Below are 24772 nucleotides of genomic sequence, written 5' to 3'. Positions count from 1 at the left end.
GCATATATGTATATGTGAGGTGTCTTTTCTTTCGGAGATGTCCCTAACGAGACCTGAATATCTGCTCCTACCTATTAGCTCAAGGACTCTTAATCACTGTTCTTGGCATCGACGTTAGCACCAAAGATAGAAAAAATAATTCACACAAAAAAGAAGAAGTCATCTGCAGGACCAGACACAGTCTCGAGCCTCCTCCTGCTCCATTTGTGCAACAAGTTTATAAGTAAACCTCTGTCCCCCATTATAAACTCCTCATTCCTGAGTGGCACATTTCCAAAGTCGTACCAACACATAAAAAGGAAAATAAAGACTATAGTACGTCCAAAATTACTTTGGGATTGACATTGAGGACGGAAGCGATTTGATAGGGAGGCAGGGGAGGGGGGAAAGGGAAACCCAGGCGGCAGGGCTGGGCCACTTTCCACTCGAAGTCACCAAACCTTTACCTCACGCAACACTTCCAACTTGTAATGTGTTTCAGTTGCAGTCAGCTTGATGTCCTGTGTGATCGTTGCGCCCTGTGACTTCCTGTGAATTTGTTTGTAAGGTTGTAGGAGCTGTTACTGTTATTCGTTGTTAGCGTTACTCGTTGTTTGGTTCTCAGTGATTTCAGCGCGAAGTATTTTATAAGTGGAAAAGTTCGACGTCGTTCTCTTGGCCTGGAGATTGCCGCACGAGGGCGGTTAAGAGAAATGTTTTGCGCCTTACGTGGCTACTTAGAGAATGAAAAACTTAATGGTTGCCCATTGCTCTCTGTTTCCAAACTGATCGACAGAACTGCTGCAGATTTGAATATAAACAAAATCACTGTTTTGAAGATTGGAAAGGAAATGTTCGACAAAGAAAGGAAGCTGAAGAACTGTCGAAATTTAGCACCCTTGGGAAAAAAAAGTCACATGAATAAGCGGATTACCAATATCAGTTCGTTTGCAGAGGATGCGATTCGTCGTCATGTTTATGATTACTATCGCAGGACGGAACATCCGATGCTGAGGAAGGTACTGGTCACACAATTAAAGACTCAGGGCTTTTTCAAGGCAGTCGCACATTCTTGTCAACAGCTTTAAAACCTTGGCTTTTACTATGGACATTTTTGTGCCCATAAGCTGTTGATGGAGAGGGAGGATACAGCCGCATAGCGATACCGATATTTGAGGCGCATCCGTAGCATACATTCGACTAAGTGGTGTGGCTTGACGAAATGTGGGTCAGTTCTCCACACATTGTCAAGCAGGACTGGCCAGATGACACAGCTAAAGGAACAATGGCAATGCTTTCTGGCGAGTGTGGCAACTTCCCCATGCAGGCACCTCACAGGGTTTTTTCCCAAACAGTCTCCTGCATTTTAAATCAAAGAAAACAGAAGATTATCGTGAAGTAATGAACCACGTTACATCTACAAAATGGTTCGAAGATTCACTAATATCAAATATAGGAAAACAACCAAAAAATTGTACTAAATAATGCTTCTTACCATTCAGTTGTTGTTGATAGGCACCTACCATGGCAAACCAAAAGAAGGAAATTACTGATTGGCTTCAGTGTCACAATACTGATGTAAGAGATGACCTTAAAAAGGTGGAGCTCATGGAAAAAATATCTCTCCGTAAGCCGCTGTTCCCCAACATGAAATCGACGAACTGGCAAAAAACATGGGCATACAGTCGTTAGGTTACCAACTTACCACTGCCATTTCAACCGAGTAGAGCTAATAAGTGGCCAAATTAAAGGTTGCCTTGCCAGGAATAATAACAAATTACCATCGCTGCAGTTGAACCACTCACAAGAAAAGGTGTCAGGAACGGCACCTCCTAAGACTGAAAGAAAGCCATCAAACATACACAGAACATCATAGAAAGGGCATGGCGGAATGAAGCTCTTTTGGAAAATTCAGTGGAAGAGATGATAATTTCAGTAAATGAAAACAGTGGCAATAACAGTGACAGTGTTGCCACATTCATCAGGAACTGTCATAAATTTAAGAACATAGACATTCATAAATTTTGCCTAGAACAGCATATGGAAGCATGTGCAACAGAATTAGATTTTCACAAAAAATCTTTCATAATATTAAGTGTATATCGAGCACCTGCAGGTAACTTTAATCTGTTTGTAAACCACCTTGAAGCTGTACTGGCCCATTTAACAACCAAAAACAAAGAAATAGTGGTTGCTGGTGATTTCAATGTAGATTTCCTTAAAGACTCTCCCAATAAGAACCTATTTGAGTTAGTAACACTATCATTCAACTTAATTCCCACAGTAAAGTTCCCCACTAGGATAACCACTTGCTCACAAACAGCCATTGATAATATCTTTATAGAAAAGTCTAATGAACAAAATTATATTACAAAACCAATAGTCAATGGCCTCTCAGACCATGACATGCAGTTCCTTCTGTTAAATGTTAATACTGAACAGGATATAAAATCTGTTAAATCTGAGCTCAAGAGGGTAATCAGTAAGCCAAAAATTGATTATTTTAGGACACTCCTCAGAGACATTCACTGGACTGATGTTTACAGTGCTCATGGCATGAATGAAAAATATAACATTTTTGCTAATAAAGTGCTTACCTTATTTGAACACTGCTTTCCCCCAAAACTTACCAAGGTTAGAGCAAAGTCTACAAAGAAGCCATGGATTACTCGAGGAATAGGGGTATCTTGTAAAACAAAAAGAAAACTGTATCTGTCAATCCGAAACATTTCCAATGTTGATGCTATAGCACATTATAAGAAATACTGCAAAATATTAAAGACTGTAATACGGATGTCAAAGCAAATATATTACAAGGAAAAGATAGTCATATCAGATAACAAAATAAAGACAATATGGGATATAGTGAAGGAGGAGACCGGTAGAACCAGACATGAAGAGGAACAAATAGCATTAAGAGTAAATGATGCATTGGTGACAGATGTGTATAGTGTTGCAGAACTTTTTAACAAACATTTTATAACTGTTACTGAAAAGATGGGGTTGTCAGGTTCGGTAGATGCTGCTATGGATTACCTTAGACCAGACATTTCAAGTAACTTCCATAATATGAATTTGACCCTCACTAACCCAACAGAAATAACGTCCATCATAAAATCTTTAAAATCAAAAACATCTAGTGGGTATGATGAAATATCAACAAAGTTAATTAAAGAATGTGATTCTGAGCTAAGTAACATATTAAGCTATCTGTGTAACCAGTCGTTTATCAGTGGAATATTTCCCGAATGGCTGAAATATGCTGAAGTTAAGCCACTGTTTAAGAAGGGAGATAAAGAAATAGCATCAAATTTCCGTCCAATTTCACTGTTGCCAGCATTCTCAAAAATTTTCGAAAAAGTAATGTACAGTCGTCTTTATAACCATCTTATCTCAAATAACATACTGTCAAAGTCACAGTTTGGATTTCTAAAAGGTTCTGATATTGAGAAGGCTATCTACACTTACAGTGAAAATGTACTTAATTCATTAGACAAAAAATTGCAGGCAACTGGTATATTTTGTGATCTGTCAAAGGCATTTGACTGTGTAAATCACAATATCCTTTTAAGTAAACTAGAATATTATAGTGTAACAGGAAATGCTGCAAAATGGTTCAAATCTTATATCTCTGGCAGGAAACAAAGGGTGTTATTAGGAAAGAGACATGTATCTAGCTATCAGGCATCATCCAACTGGGAACTAATTACATGTGGGGTCCCACAAGGTTCCATTTTGGGGCCCTTACTTTTTCTTGTGTATATCAATGACCTTTCATCAGTAACATTACCAGATGCCAAGTTTGTTTTGTTTGCTGATGATACAAACATTGCAATAAATAGCAAATCAAGTGAAGTCTTAGAAAGATCAGCCAATAAAATATTTGTGGACATTAATCACTGGTTCCTAGCCAATTCTTTGTCACTAAACTTTGAAAAAACACACTACATGCAGTTCAGAACTTGTAAGGGGTGTCCCAAGAGTATATGTCTAACATATGATGACAAGAAGATAGAAGAAGTGGACGGTGTTAAATTCTTGGGATTACAGCTTGATAATAAATTCAACTGGGAGGAGCACACCACAGAACTGCTGAAGCGTCTTAACAAATCTCTGTTTGCAATGCGAATTTTGTCAGACATAGGGGATATAAAAATGAAAAAGCTGGCATACTATGCTTACTTTCATTCCATAATGTCATATGGGATTATTTTCTGGGGTAATTCATCAAGCCAAGCTAAAGTTTTCCGGGCACAAAAACGTGCAGTAAGAATTATATGTGGTGTGAACTCAAGAACATCCTGCAGAAGCCTGTTTAGGGAACTAGGGATACTAACTACAGCTTCCCAATATATTTATTCCTTAATGAAATTTGTCATTAAAAATATATCACTTTTTCAAACCAACAGCTCAATTCATGGAATCAATACTAGAAATAAGAATAATCTTCACAAGGATTTAAAGTCACTTAGTCTTGTACAAAAAGGTGTGCATTATTCAGGAACACACATTTTCAATAACTTGCCAGCAGCCATAAAAAGCTTAACAACCAATGAAATTCAGTTTAAGAGAAGCCTAAAGGATTTATTGGTGGCCAACTCCTTCTACTCCATTGATGAATTTCTTAGGAAAACCAACTGATTTGTATATAAGTACAACATAACTTCTGCACAATTTCAGTGCAGTAATGTGTTCACTGAAAATTTGTGTGTGTGTGTGTGTGTGTGTGTGTGTGTGTGTGTGTGTGTGTGTGTGTGTGTGTGTGTGTGTGTGTGCGCGCTTGTGTGTGTGTAAGTGTGTAAGTATAATCTAACTTCTGCACCATTTCAGTGCAGTAATGTGTTCATTGTAAATAAGTATTACAGTAGTTGTATTACATGTTTCTTACCTTATAAATAAATAAAAAACTTTTTTATTTTAAATTCAGTGCAATAGTATTTGTAAAATGACTCTTAGTGTTCATTAAAAAATGACGATCATTCCACTTGGGACCTGTGGAATGGTACATTAGCTTATTTGTTTTAGTTGTAAATATTTGTCATGTATTGTTGTTTTTCTGACATGTTCCACATCCTGGAGGACCTCCTCACTACGGATCAATTGGAATGAAAGTAAATCTAATCTAATCTAATCTAATCTTAAAGAATTCGTCATAGTTAAGAGAGCACAGTGGAGTTTGTTCATTATCACCGTTGAAAATTAGAACAGACAGATCCAGTTACATGTTTGGCGTGCGCAGTTTACATCTGTAAGTGCCTACAAAAAAAATATATATCGTCTTAAGTTTTGAAATTTTAATAATAAGGCCTTAATAGCAACTAATTTTAAAGGAAGTTGATTTCAGGCATTCAGTATGCATCACACTAAATAAATATATCTGCCGTGATACAGAAGCACTGTTATTTTTATCGCGTTTGTTCTTTCTAAAAAACAGAAGTTGGTCTATTTAAGATACGTTTTACCACTGTGATAAACACGCTTAATCTTATTTTTGCTTGTGTTAGAATGAAGTTGTTGTTATTGTGGTCTTCAGTCCAGAGACTGGTTTGATGCAGCTCTCCATGCTACTCTATCTTGCACAAGCTTCTTCATCTCCCAGTACCTACTGCAACCTACATCCTTCTGAATCTGTTTAGTGTACTCATCCCTTGGTCTCCCTCTACGAATTTTACTCTCCACGCTGCTCTCCAATACTAAACTGGTGATCCCTTGATGCCTTAGACTATGCCCTACCTACCGATCCCTTCTTCTAGTCAAGTTGTGCCACAAATTTCTCTTCTCTCCAATTCTATTCAGTACCTCCTCATTAGTTATGTGATCTACACATCTAATTTTCAGCAATCTTCTGTAGCACCACACTTCGAAAGCTTCTATTCTCTTCTTGTCTAAACTATTTATCATCCACGTTTCACTTCCATACATGGCTACACTCCATACAAATACTTTCAGAAACGACTTCCTGACATTTAAATCTAAACTCGATGTTAACAAATTTCTCTTCTTCAGAAACGCTTTCCTTGTCATTGACAGTCTACATTTTATATCCTCTCTACTTCGACCACCATCAGTTATTTTGCTCCCCAAATAGCAAAACTCCTTTACTACTTTAAGTGTCTCATTTCCTAATCTAATTCCCTCAGCATCACCCGACTTAATTCGACTACATTCCATTATCCTCGTTTTGATTTTGTTGATGTTCATCTTATATCCTCCTTTCAAGACATTGTCCATTCTGTTCAACTGCTCTTCAAGGTCCTTTGCTGTCTCTGACAGAATTACAATGTCTTCTCCATGCATTTTAATACCTACTCCGTATTATTTTTCTTTTGTTTCCTGTACTACTTGCTCAATATACAGATTGAATAACATCGGGGATATGCTACAACCACAGTCTAACATAGACTGTGCTACAACCCTGTCTCACTCCCTTCCCAACCACTGCTTCCCTTTCATGCCCCTCGACTCTTATAATTGCCATCTGGTTTCTGTACAAATTATAAATAGCTTTTCACTCCCTGTATTTTAGCCTTGCCACCTTCAGAATTTGAAAGAGAGTATTCCACTTGTAATGGTCGCCTAGTCGTTGATATAGCTAATTGCTGTAATCGCACTATTTCACTCCCGTTTACGGAGCTTGTTAGCACTTGATGTTTGGTTGGCGCCATTAAAATGCGTTGTAGTAATCGCTGCTGCTTGCTGGATCGCTGCTGTGTCTCGATGCTGATGCTGGCTCTAAATCTGGTTGTCTAGGGTTAAAAACATGAGGTCCCGTGTTTTTTATGTGCTTTTGATGATAAAGAACGAGCAAAACCAACAAATATGTAAACCTCAAATATTTATTACTCTGGTGGCCATCTTAATTCCACTGTCCACCAAAGACCATGACACAAGACAAAGTAGTATTTCCGTTTTATGTTCTTTGCATTGTTTATCCACCTCAAACAATAACACAAACACACTCTACCAAAATGACATTCCGACTGCCTCCTCGACCCTTCTTGCTGCTTGTATTTATAACATTGTCAAAGAACTACTAAAAAGAGATATAGTTTGTAAGTCACATGTACATCTGTTATCATAATTTGTGCAGATAAGTTATTAATTTGCATCGAGTGACATAATTTAACATGTTATGAAAATGACAGACAGATTTGTTGACTTGACAGAATAATTCTTTGTTACAAAAAGGCCATTTTTTAGAAGTTTGTCAATTGACTTCTCTAATTTGCATAAATAACTAATTAACATGAATTATTAAGAATTACATTGGTTTTCGTCTGAAACAGGATTGATTTCGTGAATACTTAGTGAAACCGCTCCTAGTGAACAAATAGGTTTCACTGAGTGATTTTTATTTAAGGAGATCCAAAATACCTAAGTTGGCCACTATTTTTCGTACTTCATATTAATTATTTAAGATAAACTTAGTGTTTTTACATTATGACATTTGCTGTATCAGTGATCAAGTGATATTAACTTTTGTGTGGGTCAGTTATTCAGTATAATTTAATGGGTTGACTGTTTATGGAGACATGTTGTGCAATCATTGTTAACATACACAATAACTCTTCTATAATCATAAATACTCGTTAAACTGGTTGAATTTGGAGGGTATCACTTACTTCATTAAAGTAAAGCCTTTAATATGTTCCGTTACACACTCAACATTGTCAAAAGCTTTCTCTAAGTCTACAAATGCTAGAAACGTACATTTGCCTTTCCTTAATCTATTTTCTAAGATAAGTCATAGGGTCAGTATTGCCTCACGTGGTCCAACATTTCTGCGTAGGTGATTCGTAAAAATTAACAACAGTTTCACTCTAAATCTACAGCAATCTGTTTCTGGTGCAGAAACTGCAAGGGCGAACAATTAGTAGTCCGACACGCGAACGGACCATAGTGCATCATATTTAACTCAAATTATCTCGCATTAGATATCTCCAACAGAGTTCTGGTTTCGAAAATATGAAAATGTGATGCACTCTTAAGAGCTCATTCCCATAATGTCTTCACCTAACTTCAACAACAAAAAAGTTCCCCGCATGTCAAAAATTTGGTAACGCCGTGAGAAAACGTACTTTTGTAAACTGTCCTAATATCGTCTTAATAATTAGTTGCCGCACAGGGTAGCCACGTGATCTAGGGCACCTTGCCATGGTGCGCGCGGCTTCCCCGTCAGAGGTTCAAGCCCTGCCTCGGACATGGGTGTATGTGTTGTCAGTGTAAGTTAGTTTAAGTAGTGTGTAAGCCTACGGACCGATGACCTCAGCAGTTTCGTCCCATAGGAATATGCCACAAATTTCCAATTTTGCAGTTATTTGTTGTCGCAGATACAACCGAAATTAAAACGAAATGTAACTCTTTCAGAACACATGTGCAAGTTCCATATTTATAAAGTGAGTAGTTTGCCTGTTTGAGCGAGGTGAATGAAATGGAAGATTCCGTGTGTGATGTGGCAACTCTGTTCCGCACCTGCACGTGCTCCTGCCAAAATTTCAGTCATAAAGTAATTTTGGACTGACTACAGGCCAGCTGCAGAACTCCCAGTAGTCAGTAAAATATGTAAATGTATCATGGCCATTAGAAGAAACACACTCCTGAGGAACAGAAAAGTTTTGTCGCCTGTACAGTTTGGTCGTCAGAGAAAGAAAACTACAGCTTATGCAATAAAGAAATTCCTAGATTTTACTCTAACTCTTCTTGGCAAGAAGCTACTAACCATTGGTATTTTTTAGATCTAACAAATGCCTTTGACACAGTTAATCTCACCTTCTTGCTGAAAAACATTTACTCCTACGAAATAGGCTCCAACTTTTGAAAATCTAGGACTATGCTCATCATGTTACACTTTAAAACTCATAATTACCCCCTACACAATTACAGTGAATGTAAGTGGTACAAAAGTAACTTAAAATACATTGTCACTCACCTAAATAGGGAGACTGGAAAGTGCTTCTCCTGTCACTTGTTTTGCTGATAAATTCGTTGATTAGTGGTACCAGGTACAGTTTCCTTGCTAGATCAGAATGGATGTTCAATAACGCTACATGACTGAACCAGTCTTGGTTCATGGTGGCTATTGTGTAAGTTTTCAGTCTTCGAAGTGCAGAAAATAAATGTTCTGCAATTCACGTGACTACAGGTATCGTTAAAAGAAGTCGCAATAATTTTACATATTCTGGTATCATGTTCTGGCCTAGACATGTATTGCACTACACTTTGAAAGCTATCTAGTGTAACATTATGCTGTTTTACCACTTCCAACAAAATATCTCTATGAAGAGTCAGTTTTACTCAGTCGAAATCGTCACCATAAAAAGAAATCGTCACCATAAAAAAAAAATCTGTTCTATTTCCCAAGATGTGACATTGTTTCTGGCGGAAACTTACTTTTAGAGCTGCTTACTGTTTGATCCACTATCTCAAAAAATAAAATTCACACACTAGAAAAATGATATTAAAATTAGGAGGTGTTGACAAGCATAATTCATCAGATATTCAAATATCTGATAAATTATGCTTGTCACCACTTCCTAACTTTCAAATATGTGATGAATTATGCTTCTCACCATCTCCTAATTTTAATGGCAAGGACATGAAACAATGGGGGTGACTTAATTGCAATGGGTCACACTTTTCTTTAGCATGTTTCAAAAGTGATAAATGTGGGTCTGTATTTCTGGTGCCTTCTTTTCAAGACAAAACAGCATCTAAAGAATTACAATCGAGACGGAAATTCAGTGGAATTTTTTGAAGTAGAGCATTAAGTTTTTCTATTCTTTGGAGTACAAAAATTAGCATCTTGACATGAAACAGAGTTTCAAATTTTTCAGAGATTTTAGAAATCCATTAGCGTTTGCACCAGCTTCATTTCTTCCATTGTGCGTATCATTAAGAAATTGCAAAAGAGTTTTATAATTACTATCTATACACAACAGAGAGACAACATGCATGCACCATCTTGTTAGTCAGAACGGGTCTTAAACATTGACCTGATTCAATGTCATGAGAAACCGAAAGCAATTGTTTAACATTTCCGAATTTTCCTAGCCTCTTGGGTGAACCACGAATAAATGAAATCAAATCTTTGAGAAGTGACAGACTGTCTCTTAATACTGGAATGTTATTAAATGTCTCTTGAACAACTAAATTTGTGGAATGAGCCAAGCATTGAATATAAATAGTCCTGGGTTCTGTTTCTTTTATTCATGACTGTAATCCTTGAAGACAATCGCTGACATTTGTTGCTCTGTCATAGCATTGCCCACAACAATTGTTCGCAGATAAAACGTCCCCCCCTCCCCTCCCAGGGGCTCACGATTCTTTCGTGAGTTCATGTGGCACACCCAGGGCCCCGAGCTATTGAGCCCATTTTTCTTTCCCTGGCTGCATTTCCTTCACCCTGCCCTGCCTTCCTATCCTCGCTCCTTCCCCATTGGCCCCTCCTTCCCCTCTCTGTGTTCTGATTTATATCAACCTGATTATCCACCTGGTTCCCTGTATTGCTTGCAATTTTGTTCCTTCTGCGTGTTCTTTCATCCTTTTGGCATTCAGGTCCCCACTTGATGTTTGACCTCCACTTCAGATTTTCTGTTTTTAGTGTGAGCTATTTGGGGAAGAACTCTTTCCCTAGCCTCTATGGCATGGATTCCTCTCTCCCCTTCCTTCCCCTCTCCCTTCCCTACTGCAGCCCCCTTCCACCCTGATAGGTCACCAGCACGTGTAGCCAGTTCGTGTGGTAGGGCTGTTATGTTCCCATCTGGCTAACCCCCTGACAACACAGGGATCACACTACTGATACCTGAGCTGTTCCCTCCCCATGTATCCCAAGGAGTGGTTGCTTGTCTTCTTGGAACATCGGAACTCCCAGCAATGGCTGCCATGGAAGGCAGCCCTTGCTGTGGCTGGGTGGCGCCCATAGGGATAGCCCCTGATCGGAGTGTGTGGTATTGTGGCAGATGCTTGGTGCATGAAACATGTCAAGGTTCAAAAGTCTGACCATCTCTTCGAATAGTGAAGGATCGCTGAATGCTGTTTCATATGACCCAGCAGCCTTCCTTCCACTGGCTACACCTTGGGAGAAGGGCCAGGCTTGCTGTCTTGGGAGGAAACATTCCCCACTACCTCGTCTGCACTAGTACAAGTGGGGATACATTCACCACCACAAAGCCACCGTTTTCTGTGCAGAATATCCAGGACAAGTTTGGTGAACTGGAGTCTCTTAGTAAGATGTGGCTGGGCTCCCTGTTGATCAAAGCTGCTTCTACCAACCAGCTCTTCGGGCTTGTTATCATCTTGGCAATGTCCCAGTGTGTCTTACTCCTCACCAGTCTCTGAATATGGTCCAGGGAGTGATTTTTCATAGGGACCTCATCCTGCAAACTGATGAGGAACTGCTCACTAATCTGGAGCAATGCAGCATTCATTTTGTTAGATATGTGCAGAAGGGTCAGAAAGACAACCGCACCAATAATGGCACCTTCATTGGCTTTCGAGGGGGTACTCTCCCAGAGAAGGTCAACATTATGTGCTACAGATGTGACATAAAGCGGTATGTCCCACCACCCATGAGATGCTTTTGGTGCTTGTGTTTTGGGCATATGTCTTCCTGCTGTATGGCGGACCCTCTGTGTGGCGACTGTGGTCACCCACTCCATGAGGAAAGCCCCTGTGTTCCGCCACCTGTGTGTGTCAATTGTCATGACCCATCCCCATTCCCCTCTCCCCTCCCCTTCAATTTCCACAAGCTCCCATCTGGGCTGGGAGCCACTCCCCATCCACAGAAGAAGTGTCCCCCTTCTTCAGCACCTGCTGGTGATGGGGTTCCTCCCGCCCCCCCCCCCTCCCCAGATCCCTCTCCCTGGTGTCCCTCAGGCCAGAAGCCTCTACCACAACTTGGCCACAAGATGCACTATCTGTGCACTGCAAGGTCAGCTGCTCTCTTTTGGTTCCAGATGCCTGTGCTTCCTTTGCATTCTGCCCTCCTTCACCTCTGAAAGAGAAGAAGAAAAAACATAACTTCCAATACAAACGCCACCCCCCCCCCCCCCATGCCCCTGGAGGTGTGCCATCCTCTCCTTCATGACCTGAGTCTGACATCTTATCTATGGATGTCAACCCATCCTTGTCGGTGATGATCACTGACTGAGTGACATGACCTCCTCTCGGCTTCTTTATGTCTCACCTGGATTCTCACCACACAATCACCCAATGGAACTGCAACAGCTGCTATTGTCACCTACCAGAAATACGTCTTGTCCCCTCCTATTCTGCGTCCTGTCTTGTTCTTCAAGAAACACATTTCCGTAATGACCACTCTCCAACATTTCATGGTTATCGGGCATTCTTTTGGAACTGTGCCGGCCCCGGGGTAGCACCTGGCAGGATCTACACTTTGGTTTTCTCTGATATTGTTAGTAACTGGATCCCCCTATAAACCAACCTGGAAGCAACAGTGGTTAGAGTGCAAGCAACTCCGGCAATTACTGTTTGCATTGCCTACCACTCTCCAGCTAGGCCATTTTCTTACATTGAACTGTCTATCTTAATACAGCAACTCCTGCCCCTGTTTCTCCTCCTTGGGAACTTCAATGCCTGCCACCCACTGTGGGGGAGTGGCACTTCAACAGGTAGGGGTCTCCTAATTGCCCAACTTATTACAGACCTCAATTTGTTTCGCCTCAATGATCGTTCCCCTACCCACTTCAGTGCTGCTCATGGCACCTTTACTATCGATCTCATGATCTCCTCCCTTGCTCTCGAGGCTTCCCTACAATGGTCATTCAGTGATGACTTTTGCGATAGTGACCACTTTCCGGTGATTCCATTGTTCCCCTGCTGTCAGGCAGACAGGTCCAATGTTGGGCATTTTGCAGGGCCAATTGGTCTTTATATATGTCTGCTGTGCACTTTGATACCTCCATCTCTAATTCCATTGATGCGGCCATTCAAGACGTCTCTGCCACTATTCTTCATGCTGCTGACATTGCTGTCCATCATCCACAGGTCCCCCTCATTGTTGACCAGACAGTGGTGGACCAAGGATGTAGCAGTCACTGTCCAGGACCGCCTACAGGCATTGCAGTGATTTAAATTACATTCTTCACAGACCAACCTCCTCGCTTTTAAGCATCTCCATGCTAAGGCTCGTTACCTTATTAAGCAGAGTAAAAAGGTATGCTGGGAATGGTTTTTTTCCTCCCTGTGGACATATGCTTTTTCATCGTAGGTTTGGTCCAAGCTCCATAGCCTTCTGGGCTCCCAGCAACAGCCAACAGTCCATGCTCTGTGCACTGATCCATTGATTCTTGCAGAACACCTCGTGACCACATTTTGCAATGGCATCAGCGTCTTCTTCCTATCCTGCTACCTTTCTCCAGAAGAAACACTGAGTTGAACATGCCCCCCTCTGTTTCAACCCATAACACCCTGAGCCCTTCATTATAGGGAATTCTTGCAGGCTCTTACATCTACATGAGACACAGCCCCAGGTCCAGATTCCATCCACAATCAGATGATCCAACACTTGTACATTCCCCAGAGGCAACATCTCCTCAGTGTTTTCAACCAGTTTTGGCTCACAGGTGCTTTTCCATCACAATGGCGAGATAGTATAGTTATCCTCATTCTTAAGCCCAGGAAGAACCCAATGTCTCTTGACAGCTACCGCCCGATTAGACTGATGAATGTACTTTGTAAACTGTTCAAGAGGATGGTTAGCTTCAGATTATGTTGGGCACTCGAATCGGGGCCTTTTACTCCCATATTAGTGTGGCTTCTGGGCAGGACGATCTCCCATTGACCACTTACTCAGATTGGAAACAGCCGTCTGACAGGCTTTTACTAACTGCCAGCACCTTGTGGTATTCTTTGGCCTATGTAAGGCATACAACATGGCTTAGCACCATCACGTTTTAGTTTCCCTCCATGACTGGGTCTTCCATGCCCCCCCCTCCCCCCCCAACAATTTTTATCCAAGAGTTTTTGTCTCACCGACTCTTCCCGGTTCGAGTTGGCACTTCGCTCAGTGCCCCTTGGATTCAGGAGAACAGTGTCCCACAGGGTTCTGTGTGAAGTGTCTTACTCTTCTTCATAGCCATCAATGGGCTTGTCACCTGCGTTGGGCTTGTGGTTACTCCAGCATTGTACATTGACTATTTTTGCATCTGGTGCAGCTCCCACTTGGCAGCGTCTGCTTAGTGCCAGCTCAAACCCACAGTACACCCCGATCCAGAACTTTATTTAGGCAACCAGCTCCTCAATGTTGTAAAGTCCCATTTCTTGGGCCTCATTTTTGATAAAAAGCTGACATGGCTGCCCCATATTCACCCCCTAAAGATTACATGCATGCAGAAGCTTAATGCTCTCTGCCTCTTAGCCCAAACATCTTCAGGTGCAGACTGTACCACTCTTCTCCATCTTTACCATGCTCTGGTCTCATGCAGACTTGGTTATGGTAGTCAGGGATATGGCTCAGCAGCTCCTTCCACTTCGCAACTACCCGACACTGTTCACCATTGTGGGTGCCTTTTGTACTAGTCCCATTGACAGTCTCCTCATAGATGCAGGGATTCCCCCTCTACAAATACGACAGAGCCAACTCCCCATTTCTTACATAATCACCATTCGCCAGTTTCCTGACCATCCTGTCCTCTTTGTAAATGATAGATCTCTTTCTCCTGACAACCAAACACACATGGGACTGCCATTATCATGCATCTCACTTTCCTCTGTTGGGATCTCCATTTCCACTCACTGGAATGCATCGTGTGCATTCCCTCCCATACCCCCCTCTCATTTGTATGGTGCCTAGACCACAGATTAGGACTGACCTGTTCCAGGGTCCTAAGGTCTCTGTCGTCCCTATGGTTTTCCAGTGTCTTGTATGTGCCATCTTTGCAGCATTCCAGGGTGCCATCAACTTCTACAGTGACGGTTCTAAGACAATCAATGAGGTGGGATACGCCTTCACATCTCCTACTGGTTTAGAACACCATTTATTACCAGGATCATGTAGTGTGTTCACAGCAGAGCTTCTAGTCATTCACAGAGACCTCCATTTTGTTCCTCAGGCCTCCTTCCACAGAGTTTTAATTTATCCAGATTCAATGAGCAGCCTGCAGGCTATTTACTGATGATACTCTCATCACCCTTTGGTTTCTGCTATCCATGACCACTCTGCCCTTGGCTGTACTGCCTGCTCAGTTGTCTTCCTCTGGGTCCCAAGTCATGTGGGCATCTCAGGGAATGAACTGGCTGATCATTTGGCTAGAGAAGCAGATACTTATCCCCCTTCCCTTTCATGATTCCAGCTACATCAAATCTCTCTTTGCCCAAAAGTGGAATGACATCTGGTGCACTACTGCTCACAGTAATAAACTCCACACAATGAAGTGGTCTACTGCTGTGTGGTGCTCTTCCTTCCACTCCTCTCACAAGGAGTTCACTGTTTTATGCCGTCTATGTGTTGGTCATACAAGGCTCACTCACTGTTTCCTCCTGTGTGACGAACCACCTCCACAATGTGGTTATGGAGCCAGACTGATGGTATCTCACACATTGGTGAAATGTCCCCTTCTTTTGGCCTTCATGCTAAGTATAGTCTTCCCAGTTCCTTAATTTTAATATTAGCAGATGATTCATGGATGGTTGAATGGTTCTCAGTTTCTCTGTGAAAGTGGTTTTTATTTCCAAACATAAGGTTTTCCTTTACTCTTGGAGCAGGGGCATGGTAGTCATGGTTGGAACCTCTCTTCATTCATCCCAGTCTGGGATCCCATGACCACTCCTTCATGGAAAGGCTGTCTGTTTTCTTTTCCAGTTTTTAGATTTGATCTCACTTTTTATGTCTTTTACTCTGTGTGTTTTAACTTCATTATTTTGTAATTTCACTCCCCTGACTGATCTGTCCACTTTAAGTGGACCACGTTTCTTCTGTGTGTAACTTCAGAATTGCAGGACTGATGACCTTGCCATTTGGTCCTGTACAACCTCTCAATCAATCAATCAGTCATTAGAATGTCTTAATAACATATCCTTAGCAGATTTAAACAGAGTATTTGAATCAGTTAATGTGAGCTCGTAAAAACAATAAAGTAACTCATAAACAGCAAAATTTTTGTCAAAAGTATGAGATAAAAAAACATCTGCTCTCTAATTGATATATCAGATGCCTTGTCCAATGTTAATAAATGTAATCATATTCTTTTATTTGTTGAAACAAAATTCTTTGAAGAGACATGCTTATTAATGTTATAATTTCATTAATTACCGCATGTCATGAGAGATCTATCTGTAACTAGTCTGATTTAGCCATAGTTTCAGTTCAGATACATTCTCAGAACGTAATTTAGAAGACTGACAAAATTAGAAGACTCATCAACATGACCATGTAAGGCCAATCCTTGGCAAATCAAGAACAATATTGAAGTAAAAAATTTTCCTTAAACAAACAGTAGCTGTCTGCACTTCTTTTGTTTTAGAATGAATAACTGATGACAGAAAATTTACACCTTTTTCCATAGATTCATTTGTCCTATCTGAACAAATATGCAAGTAGCTTTTTCATGAGATTTGAATCATTTTAGAGCAACAGATCTGTTCTTAAAGCTGTACTTAACGAATTCATTATAGGCATGCTTGTTTGCAGTAAAAGTTTCAAGAAGCAATCTCTTTGTTTTGACACATAACCTTAAACAAAAAAACAATAAACTCTGTCATCCTTTTCATGATACTGAATACATGTATGTTTTTACCCAATGTTTTTGAAAAGTCCTGCTCCTTCAGCTGCCACTCTCAGTACAGGTGTCATTTTTTGTAGAAATAGTAACAGGGACTTCATTCTCACAAACTGCCGAAGATGGGTCGCATTTACTGTTACATGCTGTCAATTCAATGTCACCATCACCAACACAATTATCAAAGTCCTTTTGTACTTCACTATATACTTACCAGTATCCATTTTAATGATTTGACATGCAGTGATGTGAAGATATAATTCCAAGCATAGGTTGTAGCGGTTCTGCCTGCTTTATTTATTTCTTCGTTTGTTGTCCTCAGTGTCGACGTACTGCATTGCTACACTGGCCGAAAAATGTGATGTGGAAGTACAACACTGACTACTTTAAATAATGTAGCTGACAGATGTACAGTTGGTTTCACAGTTCACAAACCCCCTCCCCCCTCAAGTATTACACAGTTATATGGCCAGTGCACTGTTGTTTAACTTTTAATAAGCCACAATAATAGTTTGCAGGGTAACCCCCACATACTACTACAATACTTTACTGCTGAATGTTTACGAGCAGTCAAAACATAACCACATAATTCACAGTTCTTTCGGAATAATCAGGTATGTATGGAACAGATACTGTCATTGCTTCAACACATGGCCTATTGGTTAACACTTATTTCACTGTTAAGTTGATGCATTGTTGGCATTCTAACCAACAAAGGTTCCTTGTCTGAAACGTGGCCGTGGACTGACTGTCTTGGGACCAAAAATTGGGCCCTTATATATCCTCATAATAATAGGTGCTGAAACTACACATTGTTCAAAGTTAAATTTATGGAAATTACAATTAAAACTAAACTCATTAAATTAACTGAATACATCAAAAAATTCAGTCTTTTTAATAGTTTCTTCTACTACAAGAGTTAGGCCGAATTATTTGTTTAAATCATGAAATTAACAAATATAAGTATGCAAACAATACTTTGGAGAAACCTGTTAATTACTTTCGAATTAATTAAGGGCTGGCTTTGCTAACATGTTTTTGAAGAGAGCCAAATAGATACTTTAAGATTACTATTAATTGTTCCTCCAAAAGTTTATAATTAGTACAGAATTTATATTTGTTTATATGTCAACAATAGAATTTAAGTTACAAAACAGTTACTGATTTAGCCCTATAATGAAAGATACTAGCTAGTAATAGTCAAAATAAATTAAAAAATCAGTTACATACATAAAACTAAGCACAAAATTAGATCTGGTGTTATATTCTTTAAATCTGAGGGCCAACCTTTCTCTTTTATGAAAATGTTGGTTATACTTGCATATGTTGATGGTAATTAGTTAAAATTGAAAAAATTAATTTTAAGATACTATATGGCAAAATAAGAGGGGAAGTAAAATTATCCCATCTTGCTTCGTCACAATGTGACACAGATCAAACAGAACACAAACTAATGTCTATCAGTCTACACGTTCTGACTTGTCACTACTTCATTATTCGTTCAATTGTTGAACTCTGGAAATTCAAATTCAGTAGAACTTAACACTGTATCCAACGTTATTCTGACAAGGAAAAATCTCTCACTGGCTGTTGCTTTTCATGATTGTTGCAGACCTGCCAATTAAAGCACGTCCATTAACTGAATGTTTTAGCTAGGAGGAATGAGGCAGTCTCTGCAGCAGGTATGTCGACTCATTGGTAATGTATGTGGTTGTGTCGAAAGCAGCAAACTGAATTCATACTTCATAGTAAACATTTTCTCATATCATACCCAACCAGTTTCATTTCTGTTTATTTAATACAATAATAATAATTAAAGGTTACAGCCTTCAGTTTACGTTATTCACTTAAGGGCATTCCCTTAATATTCGAACATTTTACAAAACAGTTCATATGGTTCAAATGGCTCTGAGCACTATGGGACTTAACATCTTAGGTCATCAGTTCCCTAGAACTTAGAACTACTTAAACCTAAATAACATAAGGACATCACACACATCCATGCCCAAGGCAGGATTAGAACCTGCAACCATAGCGGTCGCGCGGTTCCAGACTGAAGCGCCTAGAACCGCTCGGTCACACTGGCCGGCTAGAAAACAGTCACTTCACTTATACGACAATGTGCATTTTAATTCCTACAAATTCAATTAGCCATTTGTTTTAAAATAACATTTTTGCAGTGGTGTATTACAAAAGCCAGCCTCCCATCAATGTGATGAGCGAGTCCATTTTAATTATGGTCAAGAAGCAAACTTTATAGTGCCAGTTGGGTATGAGGAAAACTTTTTACAGAATAGTAACATAATGAAAAAATGATACTACAGTTTTCAATGAGCTGTGCATACCCACTCAAATTTTGTGATTTGCTTGAGTGGTGACTGAGCATACCCATAGTCAGCACCTAAGCTATGAAATAAGAACTAGCTATGATTGGTTCAAAATTTATTTCAAATGCTATCTTTAGTTTCAAATAAACGAGATTAAGCCTTCAGAAGTAGCCAGAACTGCATTTTCGTGTACACAAAACATGGGGTTCCATAAGGATTAGTCTTAGGGCCCTTATTGTTCTTGCTTTACATAAATGGAAAAAATGATCCTCCCTTAATTGTACCACCGATAGAACCTTTCTGTTTGCTGATGACACCACAAATCTCATATATAACACAAAAGCGCCAGTCCAGAATGTGGTGATAGAAACACTGCCCAACTAAACTCATGACTTAATCAAACTAAGTGTTCCTTAATGCAAATGAAAGAGTTTGCTTATGAAAGGTTATGTTGTACTACTCAAAATAAAACTCCACTGCTGCTCACTATATCACTGAATGATAACCACGATGAATTTCTCAATGAAACCAAATTCGTAAGAGTTTCCAGCACTGACAAATTCACATGGAAATGCCACATTGACGTAACCAGTACCAAACTGAATGAAGTATGTCATGAAACAGTAACAAATGTAGTAAATATTAGTGTGGTACACTGATATAGATGTCTATTCCTTTTTTTGTCAGTAACAGTTAAGAAGTTATTTATTGGGACCACTAAAGTTGTTTAAACTCCAAAAGAAAGCAGAGAGAATAATACTACCCAAATAGTAAAAGGAAACATGTAAACTGATGTTTAAGAAATGGAGTATATTACTCCTCCCTTGGCAATGCTCACTAGCCTGCTATATTTTACAAATAAAACCATCAATAAACTGGGCAGGAACTTAAGATTTCAAGCTATATGACACAAGAGCAAAACATTCGCTAAGGTTAGTTCACTGTCAACAAAACTGTACACCAAAGGTGTTAAATATGTGGGAATAAAATTGCATAATCATCTCCAAACACTAATAAAGAAGTTCACAAACCTAAAGTATGTTAGTATAAATCTAAAATTATGCCAAATAAAGCACTGTTTTTACAGCATACAGGAATTCTTAAGCAGACCTGACATGACAAGCAGAACCACATCTGAACAACAAAAGGTATACATGTAAAAGGACAGATAATTATAAGTTGTGTGGTTGTAAATTTTACAAGCTGCAACCTACTTGAACAATGTAATACTGATACTGTCTGCACGGTTCAGATGTTACTTAGCTATTTTTTGTGTGTGTGGTGTGTGTGTGTGTGTGTGTGTGTGTGTGTGTGTGTGTGTGTGTGTGTGTGCGCATGCGCGCGCGCGCACGCGCGCAATCATGCGTGTTCTTTTTTAAAAATATCTATCAGCTACTATTTTCTGAACTCTTTAATATACATTTCCTCTCAGATAAAAACTCATTTTGTGAAAAAAAAGATCTATTAGTTACATATTTTCTAATTAATACCTGCTATGTGAAGCCATGTACAGTACCTATTAAATGTAACCTTCACACCACTCCTCATCACCTGAAATCATATCACCTGCGGTGACCTGTCTGATATCATGATGTACTTTCTATATAATGTACGATCTAAAGGAACATTAAAGTACAATACAATTATAACTGAAACACTTGTATGTTAATGAAAGGCATGGTTGTTTCTACAATACAGTAGAAGCAACATAACTAGTCCCTTATTTTGCAACTCGTTTTGAGTTATAGTCTTACAAATCGCTAACAACTAAATATCTCTATATGATTGCAGTTCCCACATATATTTTCAACAGCACGGCAGTCAATAAGAAGAAAGTGACACTAAAATCTTACACGAATTCAATATATAGACAAAGCATCTACTGTGTCTTGTAAAAGATGTTTAACTGTGTAAATCACAACATCCATTTAAGTAAGTTAGAATATTATGATGTAACAGGGAATATTAAAAAAAATCAAATTGGATCTCTTTGATAACAGGTGAGAGGTATATGTCTACAAATAGGAACTAATTACTTGTGGTATCCCACCAGGTTCCATGTTGGAGCCTGTCTTTTTTCCTTGGACGTTAGTGACTTTTCACCCGAAACATTACCAGATGCTAAGTTTGTTTTGCTTGCAGATGATACAAAGATTGAAATAAATACCAAACCAAGACTATTTTTAGAAAGACAATTAAAAAAAATCATGGAATACTATCAAATAGTTATCAGCTAATTCTTTGTCACTAAACTTTAAAGAGAAACACTATTGCAATTCAGAACTTATATTGCCTAAAAATATGGTAACAACCAGACAGAAGAGTTTGCCAATGTTAAATTCTTGGTATTACAGCTTAATAATAAATTCAGTGGGAGGAGAATTCCACAGAATTGATGAAGTGCCTAAACTGATCTTTATTTTTTATTTATGTGCTATAAGGCACAGTTGATATAAATACAAAAAAGCTAGCATACCTTGCTTACTTTCATTCCATAATGTCATACAGCATCATTATTTTGGGTAACTCATCAAGCCAAGAAAGTTTTTGAGTCCAAGCGTGTGTAATAAAAATTAATTGTAATGTGAACTCAAGATCATCCTGCAGAAGACTCTTGAAGGATACTAACCACTGCTTCCCAACATATGTATTCCGTAATGAAATTTCTCATAAATATCTGTCTTTTTCAAACCAACAGATCAGTTCATAAATCAGCACCAGTAAGAGCAATAGGAGTTATATTCATAAAAATTTAGTTATTTACCAAATGAAAGTGCTGGCAGGTCGATAGACACACAAACAAACACAAACATACACACAAAATTCAACCTTTCGCAACAAACGGTTGCTTCATCAGGAAAGGGGGAAGGAGAGGGAAAGACGAAACTCTGCCCAGACTCTTTGCCTTTACAAATGTCTGCTTGTGTCTGTGTATGTGCGGATGGATATGTGTGTGTGTGCGAGTGTATACCTATCCTTTCTTCCCCCTAAGGTAAGTGTTTCCGCTCCCGGGATTGGAGTGACTCCTTACCCTCTCCCTTAAAACCCACATCCTTTCGTCTTTCCCTCTCCTTCCCTCTTTCCTGATGAAGCAACCGTTTGTTGTGAAAGCTTGAATTTTGTGTGTATGTTTGTGTTTGTTTGTGTGTCTATCGACCTGCCAGCACTTTCGTTTGGTAAGTCACATCATCTTTGTTTTTAGATATATTTTTCCCACGTGGTATGTTTCCCTCTATTATATAAAAATTTAGTTACTTATTTTGGTACAGGAAGGTGACCATAATTCAGGACCCACATTTCAGAACTTGGTACTAGACAAAAACAAGTTTAGTTGCCAACAAAGTTCACTTCAAGAATAGCTTAAAGGCCCTATTGGCAGTCAACTACATTGATGGATTTCTTAGTAGAACCTCATGACACATAAAAAATTGTGATCTGAGGTAGAACCAATTGATGTACACAATAAGGTGACAAAAGTGATGGGATATCTCTTAATATCATGTAGGTCCTTCTTTCACTCAGCATAGTGCAGCTATCCAATGGGGCATGGACTCAACATATACAAAGTCATGCTGCCTCTATAACCATCCACAATTGTGAAACTGTTGCTGGTGCTGGGTTCTATGCATGAACTGGCCTCTTGATTATGTCCCATAAATGTTTCATGGGTGACCAAGTCAGTCGCCCAAATTATGCAGATAATTCTTCAAACCAATCACAAACAATTGTTGCCCTTTGACATGGTGCATTGTCATCCATAAAAATTCCATCATTGTTTAGGAACATGAAGTCCGTGACTGCTTGCAAATTGTCTCCAAGTATCTGACCATAGCCATTTCCAGTCAATGATTGGTTGTTGGACCAGAGAACCCAGTCCATTCCATGTAAACACAGCTCACATCCTTATGGAACCAACACAAGCTTGCACAGTGGTGTGTCGACAACTTGGGTCCATGGCTTTGTGGGGTCTGTGTCACAATCAAACCCTACCATCAGCTCTTACCAGGCCACAGTTTTCCAATTGTCTAGGGTCCAACCAATATGGTCGTGAGCCCAGGAGAGGTGAAGCAGGCAATGTCATGGTGTTAGCAAAGGCACTAGTGCTGGTTGTCTGCTGCCATTGCCCATTGATGCCAGATTTCACCGCATTGCCTTAACAGTTTGTTGTACATCCCACATATAGTCCTGTGGTTATTTCATGCAGTGTTGCTTGTCTGTTAGCACTGACATATCTGCGCAAATGTTACTGCTCTCAGTCCTTAGTTAAGGCTGTTGGCCACAGCATTGTCCCTGGTGAGAGGTAATGCCTGAAATTTGGTAATCTTGGCACACCCTTGACACTGTGCAACTTGGAATATTGAATTTCTTAATGATTTCCCAAGTGGACTGTCACATGCATCTAGCTAACCTACTATTCAGCATTCAAAGTTTGTTAATTCCTGTTGTGTGGTCATAATCACACTGGAAAACTTTTCACATGAATCACCTGAGTACAAATGACAGCTCCATCAGTGCACTCCCCTTTTGTACCTTGTGTATGTGATACTACCACCATCTGTAGATGTGGATATCACTATCCCATAGCCTCAGTGTAAGTTATTAATAATGTCAAATAATGTGTTATATACAATCTGACTTCTACATATCCCAAATACAGTATAGTGATCAATGGAAATAAATGTTGTAAACTGATTTTGTGTTTTGCAGTGTAACAAGAAATAAAGACCAACTGTGAAGTACAACACACTGAGGGTTGTTGACACTCAGCTGTTCACCTAGTGTCTCCAAAGACACAATGGGCCAGTATAAGTGAGAAGGTACTCCCAAAAAGTCTTAATGATTATTTGAGGGTAAAAGGAATTTTATTGAATGGAGGTGTATGTGTATAAGTAAAGGGACACATTTTATCATCAGTGTGCATAAAATGTAGTCACATGTCTGTACATAAAAAATGTAAAATTTTGTATGTTTTATTTGTCTATACTGTAGATGACTATGTGAAAGCGCATCTAAAAAATGTAAGATATAAATCTTAATCTATAGATATAATAGAAGGAAACATTCCACGTGGGAAAAAATATATCTAAAAACAAAGATGATGTGACTTACCAAACGAAAGCGCTGGCACGTCGATAGACACACAAACAAACACAAACATACACACAAAATTCAAGCTTTCGCAACAAACTGTTGCCTCATCAGCAAAGAGGGAAGGAGAGGGAAAGACGAAAGGATGTGGGTTTTAAGGGACAGGGTAAGGAGTCATTCCAATCCCGGGAGCGGAAAGACTTACCTTATGGGGAAAAAAGGACGGGTATACACTCGCGCACACACACATATCCATCCACACATATACAGACACAAGCAGACATATTAAAAGACAAAGAGTTTGGGCAGAGATGTCAGTCGAGGCGGAAGTGCAGGGGCAAAGATGTTGTTGAATGACAGGTGAGGTATGAGTGGCGGCAACTTGAAATTAGCTGAGATTGAGGCCTGGTGGATAACGGGAAGAGGGGATATATTGAAGAGCAAGTTCCCATCTCCGGAGTTCGGATAGGTTGGTGTTAGTGGGAAGTATCCAGATAACCCGGACGGTGTAACACTGTGCCAAGATGTGCTGGCCGTGCACCAAGGCATGTTTAGCCACAGGGTGATCCTCATTACCAACAAACACTGTCTGCCTGTGTCCATTCATGAATGCATCACAGTGTAGGCAGGTCAGTTGGTAGA

At 39.6% G+C, this 24772-nt stretch overlaps 1 long non-coding RNA gene across 1 annotated transcript in view; it reads left to right on the top strand.

The window, feature by feature from the left end:
* Window positions 1-6977: 6977 nt before the first annotated feature.
* LOC124796292 overlaps window positions 6978-24772 on the top strand; it is a 37319-nt gene continuing 19524 nt past the window's right edge. The window contains exons 1-3 of the long non-coding RNA XR_007016739.1: window positions 6978-7031; window positions 18328-18397; window positions 23750-23859. This is a non-coding gene — a long non-coding RNA (uncharacterized LOC124796292). The remainder of the gene's footprint in view (window positions 7032-18327; window positions 18398-23749; window positions 23860-24772) is intronic.

This window comes from Schistocerca piceifrons, chromosome 4 (assembly GCF_021461385.2).
Source record: "Schistocerca piceifrons isolate TAMUIC-IGC-003096 chromosome 4, iqSchPice1.1, whole genome shotgun sequence".
Lineage (NCBI taxonomy): Eukaryota > Metazoa > Arthropoda > Insecta > Orthoptera > Acrididae > Schistocerca > Schistocerca piceifrons.
Note: the sequence above shows the minus strand (reverse complement) of the source record. Positions and strands in the feature narration are given on the sequence as shown.